This window comes from Lissotriton vulgaris, chromosome 3_1, assembly GCF_964263255.1.
Source record: "Lissotriton vulgaris chromosome 3_1, aLisVul1.2, whole genome shotgun sequence".
NCBI classification, from domain to species: Eukaryota; Metazoa; Chordata; class Amphibia; order Caudata; family Salamandridae; genus Lissotriton; species Lissotriton vulgaris.
Window position 1 is genome coordinate 503,661,291 of NC_141689.1, and position 8,419 is coordinate 503,669,709.

General features: G+C 48.8%; 1 pseudogene; it reads left to right on the forward strand.

Moving 5' to 3' along the window:
• Positions 1-6,784: 6,784 nt before the first annotated feature.
• On the forward strand, positions 6,785-7,720 carry LOC147726687 (small nuclear ribonucleoprotein-associated protein B' pseudogene; annotated as a pseudogene).
• The last annotated feature ends 699 nt before the right edge of the window (positions 7,721-8,419 follow it).

The window sequence follows — 8,419 nt, forward strand, 5'->3', positions numbered from 1 at the left end:
CACTCGGGGGCCCCCTGCGGGCCTCCCGGAGTGAAGTATAGGTGGGGGTACACACGGGGGGTACCCCCCTTCATTTGCATTGACAAAGCACAAGGCACCACGCGGTGCCTGCCGCTTTGTTAATGCAAATGCTGAAATGCTTTTTTAGCATTGTGGCGGGCGGTGCAGAGAGCACCGCCCGCCACAATGCTAAAAATGCAGGATGTGCCCGCCACTGTAGCGGGCACATCCTAATACCCCCACGGGACCCCCGCCCTTATGGCGGGCGGTCACGAATTAAGACAGGATGGCGGGCGGACAAAGTCCGCCCGTCATCCTAATGACCCCCCTAATTGAGGTGAAACATTACAAGTCAAATTAACAGTCGAAGGTATTATGTTCTTTTAACGTGTGCAGTGTGCCTGCTACATTTCACTTGTCTTATAGGCTTGCGTTCAAGCGGTGTCTGTATGGAGGAACCTACTGTGTCAGATTTACATTACAGATCAACAGGTCTTTAAAATGATTCAGAGATGAGACAGAATTAGGTGAGAGATCAAGTCATTATGCAGGACAATATTCTTTAGGGCTTATTTACAAGACTCTTGCACCAGTTTTGTGTTACTTTTCTCATGTTGAAAGTGACGCAAAAGTGGCGCAAGGGGCTTGTAAACAAGGTCTTTCATTTCTAAAGTATTTAATCGGAGGCATTGTATATCTAGGTCGCTCCGCTTACCTTGTGTAAACACTGTGGCCAACAGAGTTCACAACTTGAACTCAGCTTTGGTTGGTCACGGCACAGTGGACAACAGTGTCCATAACTTTAAGAGAGAAAGAGAAATGATGTGCGAGGGAGAGAGAGAAAGAGAGAGAAAATTACATTAAAACTGTGAGAGAGTGAAAGTTATAGATTGAGCAGTTAATAGTGAAGAAAATACTCGTAGCTCACCTTTTGCCTTGGTTGTGTGTCCAAGTATGTGCTGGCTCATAGTGCACCCTCCAGTTTAGTGATCTGAAATATAGTATATAGAGTTAGTCATAGTGTAGTACATACAAAAGTGGCATAAGGGGCTTGTAGATTTGTCTCTCAGGCTGTTGTAATCTATCTATTGTCACTGCTCGGAGGTAATTGTACATTCCTATGCAGTAAATCTGCTGCACACTACCCACTCTCTCCTTTCACAGATGACTTGTCGTTGTTTCGGAAAGAAGCTTTTTTGCCTACCTTGTGCCATTGGCGTGAATCAAAGAGGGTGTACCACGTGTCGAAGGAGTCTTCTCAAACGTTACGATGGCCACGCATCATTGCAGAATCCTCGAACGTTGAGGTTTAGAGGTGTTGGGGGACGCCAATTTGTGAAACACAACCTGTAAGGTAAAAAGGAAGTTAACATTGTGTGTAATTGTTTTATGAAAGTAGAGAGGAAGTGAGAAAGTGACTGCAAAGAATATTCGCAGCTCAACTTTCTGTCACCAGTGTGTTTTTCACCACGTGCTGGGACATATTGCACCCTGAAGCTCTACATCTAAAAGATAGAAAAAGAAAGATGTTATGTTTGGTAATTGTTACTATCTTAATGTGGAGTTGAATAACATCGGCCTTTCACACACTTTCCCTCTCACATTTAAAAGAACTATTTATATAGTTTATATTCCGGACGTTTGACCGATTATAAAAACGTTCCAGCTGTTGGAAAAAAAAATGTACATGTAATTTGATACACTATATAGGACTGCGTTTGTCTAAATCGCTGGGTCATTTTCTTGTATCTAGTCTGCTGCAGCCTATCGACTCCCTCCGATGCGCACCCAGTCCTCACTACTCACCTTTTCGTGGACAGGACACCTTCTGCATCATGTAGTCCCGCTCTGTCACCAAGAAGTATCATATATGGTGCTGAGTCTTGATATCAGTATGGCTAACGACATACTCGTGCTCCCATCATCATCATCATCATAAGTTTCTCACCCGCTCAGTGCTTCTGATACTACTAACTCAGTGACCAAAGAGGCCACACACGTAGTGGTGGGCTCCCCTTCTCGGTGGTTTGGGCCTGCATGAGGCGTTTGAATCACTAGGACGGGCCATCATAGCGCTTGGGATGGGAGCATCTCTAAAATGGCGGAGAGCACGTGTGCCCTGTCTTTTTTATTGGTAGGGTCATGTGTGTTGTGACGCAGGTGCTGGATGGGGGTGGTGTGGGTGTATACCAGCCATGAGGGTGTGTGTGCATACCGTTCTCTCAGCTAGACCTGCAAGTAAGAAATCACTACAATTAAATCTGGGCAATGTTTTGTTGTTATGTTTTCCTGGAAGCGCAAGTGGAGTGGGCTGGCCTGACGTATGCCAGTGCTGCGCGAGGCTCTGAACCTTGATTCCGGAGCTATAGGCGTGGTCCCGTCGTGAGCTATATGAGAAATCAAGTGATTGTGTTAGTTTTGTAGTGCTGATGTCACCCGGGTCTTAAAAGAAATGTGTCATTATATCTGTAAAGTCCCACAACTTGGCCAAAATGTATGGTACGGGGTATCACTGACTCTATATTCGTTCATAGTTGCATACATAAAAGATGGTGGACATGACGCATTTCTGCGATTATATATAATATTATGTATAATCTTTGTTACACATTCAATGGAGTGTTGCAGGTGTAGTAATACAGGGCTGTGAAAGGTTTAAGGTGCAGTTTTTGACACATGAAGGGCAGCTAATATATATATACGTATGTGGTTATTCAGGTACACTGTAGAACTTGGTGCTGGAAATCAGTGTTCGAGCCTCGGAGTTGCGTCCACATCCTGTTATTGTAGAGTAATGACGTAATGTACAAGTGCCTGAAAATGTATTAGTTTTGAGTTGATTTTGCGCTATATAAATATGCTAAAAAAAAGGAGGAATAGCCCACACTTACTGTCACAGGTAAGATGGTTGCATAAGCTATTTATAGCACAATATAATGTGGTAGGGTGGAGGAGCAGCATTTTACAAACACAATAAATACAAAGACACAGATAGAAAGTTGAAGTGGGTATGGGCATGTGTGCTCAACTCCATTTTATTACGTTGTTGTTGATAAGAAGTAGAACAGTAATCATGATATCATATACAGATATTTAATCATAAACGGTTTATGACTTCTGCTGTACAAAGGTAGTAGCATTATATGTCAAATAATACACAGAAGATTATATCGTAAAGAGTTCATGAGTTGTGGTGGACTGAGGTTGGGGCGGTTTGTGTAGAGCCTGCGATGATGCGTGGACCAGGCAGACCGTACTGGTAAAAATGTGTTTTGACTATTGAATTTTGCCTTAACAAGGGCACATAGCTATTACTTACGGTGTACTGAGTTAGGGGTACGTCTGGTGCTTATCGTATGCTCACCCTGCGATGATGCGTGGTCTGAACGGGCTGCACTGAAATAATTCTCTGTTGCATACTGGAGTATATGAACTTTGAGGGGGGAAAAAAACTAGCATCGATGGTTATCAATTGCTGTGGAAACTAGGTTTACTGATTGCTCCTCATAACAAATTACATGATTCCTCTGCACGCAGTGCATTGCAGCTTTCACAAATTGGGGACGTATGTCTGGTGGCGCAAACTTGTACATTGTTTGTTATCATAGTTCACATGATGCAGCTATTGAAGGTGGTTGCACTTACATATTTTTCTCTGCTTTAAATAAATCGAGGCTGAATTTACTTCTGTCTGTAGTGTAGATGAAAAAGTAAATTCAAGTTGAGAACCCTACTATGCACAGTGTACATAGAAGCTAGTAGTCGGTACAGGTACAGACCAATGTTTTTTTTCACTTATTTTAACAAAATCTGAACACATACAGTATAATTGTCTCTGCATTAAATAAATCAAGGTTGCATTTTCTACTGTCTATAGTGTAGATGCAAAGGTGAATTCGAGTTTTATACCCTGCTGTCTGCAGTGTAGATCTTAGGGTGGAGTGCATCATCAGCAATCATAGTGGAAGATCGAACATGTATGCAGCGTGCATTTTATTATTCAACTAAATGTAAGTGATATAAAATAAGTTTTTCAAGGAAGCATAATAAAGGGATATTGTGCAGGGTTTGATAGGTGTTATACTTAGTTTGGTTTCTACTGAGTTAGTGGTATCTAAAACAAGAAGGTTCTGTGGAGCCTGTGATGATGCGTGGTCCGGGCAGGCCGTACTGATAGTACTGTTGTTTTTTGTGTTGTGAATGGTGCCTTAGTAAGGCCGCGTGATAATCATTTTTTGTGCACTGAGTTACTAGTATCTTTGGTGCTTAGCGTGTACATATTCTGCGCTGATGCGTGGTCTGGGGGTGGAGGGGGGAACAGTAATTGATGTAATGTCTTTTGTTGATTGGATTCTGCATGAATTTCACTTAAAAGTGATAGTATGCCTCATTGCTGGCATAAAACTGTTCACTCTTCTTTCCGATGATTTATGGTGCACTGAATAAGTAGTATCTTTGGCGCTGAGCTTGTACGTACCCTGCGATAATGCGTAATGCAGGGGGGGCTGTACTGGGAGCAATGTTTTTTGCCTAGTGAATTCTGCTTTAATAAGGCAACGGGAAAATGACTTGTGGTGCAGTGATTTAGTGCTACAGAAAGAAGTCAGTGTGTGTGTACCCTGTGATTATTCGTGGTTCGGGGGGGGGGGGGTCGCAGTGGTATAATGTCTCTTGTCTACTGGAATGTGTGATGTAAAATCGTCATTCTATCTGAAAAAATCTGCCTCAAATAAATCAAGACTGAATTTTATGTTGTCTGTAGTGCTTATGCGCCACTGGTAACAAGCGCTAAACTCTTTTGATCGCAGTGTACAGTGCTCCCAAAGGGGGGCTCCAGGACCGAACTGCCATTTTGTGCTGTCCACAATGGCGCAGAATGGGTATCAGCTTCATTCATCCATGCCTAAGGACCAGCCAGACCTGACACTCCTATGTGAAGGTAAGCCCCCTCTGAGCCCACCATGTCCACAGGCATTGGTGTAGCTTTTGGCCTCTGTCTCAGGAACCACTCTGTATCCGTGTCTACCAAGAGTCTTGATCATCCCGTTCCCACTCAGGGCTGTTCCTTAAGTCCGTACCCCACAACTCTCTGTAGATCCATCCTTCCTACGAACCATCCTCTTGCATCTTCTAGGCCTCTCCATCTTCCACTCATCCAGCTCCATTCGAGGAATGCTGTCACGCTCCAGCCACTACCAGACCTCCTCCAGTATCATGAAGTAGAGGGTAGTGTTGTCTTTTTGCACATGGAATTTCACAGGAAAGAGAAGCCCAACTGGCAGAGTTTCACCTCAACCTGGAGGAAGGAAATCCTCTTTCTCACGACCAGGATGGAAAAATCCAGGAACAGGTTCACTTTGTGGCCGTCTACTGTCCGTGGGCCATATGCCCAGGCGGTCTGAAGAATGTGCCTGTAGTTTAAGAGTCTCGCAAACAGGTGCTGAGGCGGACCCTTGGGGCCGAGGGGGATGATCTGGGACCTGATGGGCCCTTTCCATTGTAAAGAAAGCCATGAGATCACCGTTGTAGATATGCTGGAAGAGCCACTCCTCCATGTAGAGCCCGCACTGGGGCCTTCCATATGTTCCAGTAGGCAGATGATGCAGATATCTTTTCACTGGGAGCGGCCCTCCACATCCTCTGCCCGGTCTCGTAAGTGGTGCACTGCCTCCGTCAGGACCCGGACATGAAAGTCCTAGATGACTGGATCTAGACGCTCCATTGTAGTCTCCTTCATGGTCACCCTGCCCACCAGTTTTCTATGGTCCATCCTGAAGAAAACAAAACTCGCAGCTTTGTCATCAAGTTTGGCCTCAAGAGTCCCCTTCAGCTCAGGGATCACACCTAGAATTTTCCCAAACTGGTCTGCTTGGCCTCAAAAAACCATCTCCAGCGGCCAGAGGGTAGGTTCCACAAGGATATTCACTACCTGTGGGTGGGGTGGCTGGCTACGGTGGGATATGTAGGCCTGTTGCCCCTTGATTTCACCATGTTGATGATCCAGCAGAGACTTGACACTCCCTATGGTATGAATCATCCCGAGGACAGTCCACAGTGGCTGCAGGGCCCAGGCAAGGACAGTTGCAGAATCTCAAACAACCGCCTTTTTTGCTGGGGCAAGGCCTTGAAAAATCTGGGGTCCAGCCACTCAGAGCGGTGACCACAGGGAAAAAGCCCAGTGCAGAGGGAAGGGCGGCCCATGGCATGATGCAGCTACCCCCAGGGCACAGCGGTCAAGGGCCAGAAGGGTAAGCCTGCAGCACCGGGGCATTCAATCCAGCCCTTTGGGGCTTGTACTGTCCACAGCTTCCTGTCATTCTACTTTCCCCCAGGACCTGAAGAGTGGGGGGCTGCCAATGTAGGGGCTAGGGCAAAGAGAGTGCTCCAGGTGTCCCCGGGTCACTTCACCATCAGCCTGCGGGGGTAGGGTGAAATATGCCATCCCATCACTCCCAGATTGGTCACTAGCAGCACCACCAAGTCGGATCAAGGGGCTTGATTTGGCCTGCGTTGCATGCCTCGATCATGATGGAGGCAGCTCCAGGGGCCCTCTGAGGTCCACAGTCCTTTGGGGGGCAGAGTGCTGAGCCCCCACTCCCGGCCTCCAATTTTAATTCCAAAGGTGCTCAGCAGTGTGGATCGACATGTTGTCGGCCTCATTAGCAGTCTCGGGCTGGGGCCGCATCCCCTGGTACCCGAGATCGTGGAAACAGATCAGAACCTTTTGCTCAGTCTCTCCAACTTACTTGTGCTCAGAGAAATATACAGAGACTACACAGTGGTGGAATTTTTTTTTTCCTGAGTAGAATCCGTCGCCTATCGGCGGCATTCGAACCGCAACCATGACTGTGGGTAAGAGCAGTAAGATGCTTCAGCACATTGACTTCAGGATGTGTTGCATCTTGCAGGATGGTCGTATCTTCATTGGAACTTTCAAAGCCTTCGACAAGCACATGAACCTCATTTTGTGCGACTGCGACGAGTTCAGAAAGATCAAGCCAAAGAATTCTAAACAACCAGAACGTGAAGAGAAGAGAGTCCTGGGGTTGGTGCTTCTCTGAGGGGAAAACTTGGTGTCCATGACTGTAGAGGGACCGCCCCCTAAAGATACTGGTATTGCCTGTGTTCCGCTAGCAGGAGCTGCAGGAGGCCCTGGCGTTGGCCCTGCTTAAGGTAGAGGAGTGCCAGCTGGGGGCCCCGATGCCACAGGTACCTGCCGGTTTGGCAGGTCCAGTCCGAGGTGTTGGTGGACCATCCCAACAGGTGATGACTCCACAGGGCAGAGGAGGCCCCCTTGTTGCCAGTATCGCGGGAGCACCAACACCCTACCAGCCAGGTGGCAGGAGTGGACCACTCCCTCCGATGGGCAGAGGCGCACCACCTCCAGGCATGATGGGACCACCTCCTGGAATGAGGCCACCAATGGGTCCACCTATGGGCATGCCCCCCGGCAGAGGTGCTTCAATGGGTATGCCGCCTCCTGCATGAGGCCCCCACCCCCTGGAATGAGAGGTCCACTACCTGGTATGCGACCACCCAGGCCGTAAGTCTAGTGATGTTGGCTTGTTCGTGGATTGAAAGTTTCATCGTGGAGTGCCGCATATGGTGAATGGATGTCTAGTCTTAACACTTTCTTGTTGCTGGGATCCTAGTGCCGTGGAAAGTGTCTCAGTCTAGAGGAAAGCTGTCAGAAGGTCCTGTTTGTGTACATTTTTCTAATTTACTTGCAAATGTTACTGTTTTTAAATAAACTTCTGAAAAGTTTTGTTAGTCCCGGGCCTTTGGCAGTGCGGCAGGCCCAGGGACAGGGCCGGGGCCGGAGCACCCGACCCGGGGCCCCTGGACCCAGCCGGGGCTCCCAGGCCCGGAGGCACAGGGGAAGCCTCCCTGGGCCTGCCAGGCACCATCCCGTGCAACCTGCCACGCGGCAGGACCCAGGACGGAGCCTTGGGTGATGAGGCCGCCCTCCCCGGGGTCATCAGGGAGGGCCCGGCTGGTGCTCCTGAAACCAGCCAAGCAAGGGGAGGCTCCCCAGGCACAACGGAACCACGTCCCGGGCCTTTGGCAGTGCCGGCAGGCCGGGGGACTGGGCCCAGGGCCAGAGCACTCGGCCCCGGGCCTGGTAGGGCCCCTGGAGCTAGTAAGGGGGCACCCAGGCCCAGAGGTACAGGGGACACCTCCCTGAGCCCTCCCGGACCCCGTCCAGGGCATCCTGCCACGCGGCAGGATGGGGGACGGACTCGGGGCTGGGGCGGCATCCTGGCCCGTCCAGCTGCCAGCTGAGGACCGCTAGGCCGAGAGGGGTCCCAGAGTACCTTGTCCCTAGTAATCCGGAGGAAGGCTACCCCTCTTTCTGGGAAAGTGCACCGCACGGCTCAGGGGATCCTAGGTGCGAATGTGCACGACCTCCTGGAGCCCT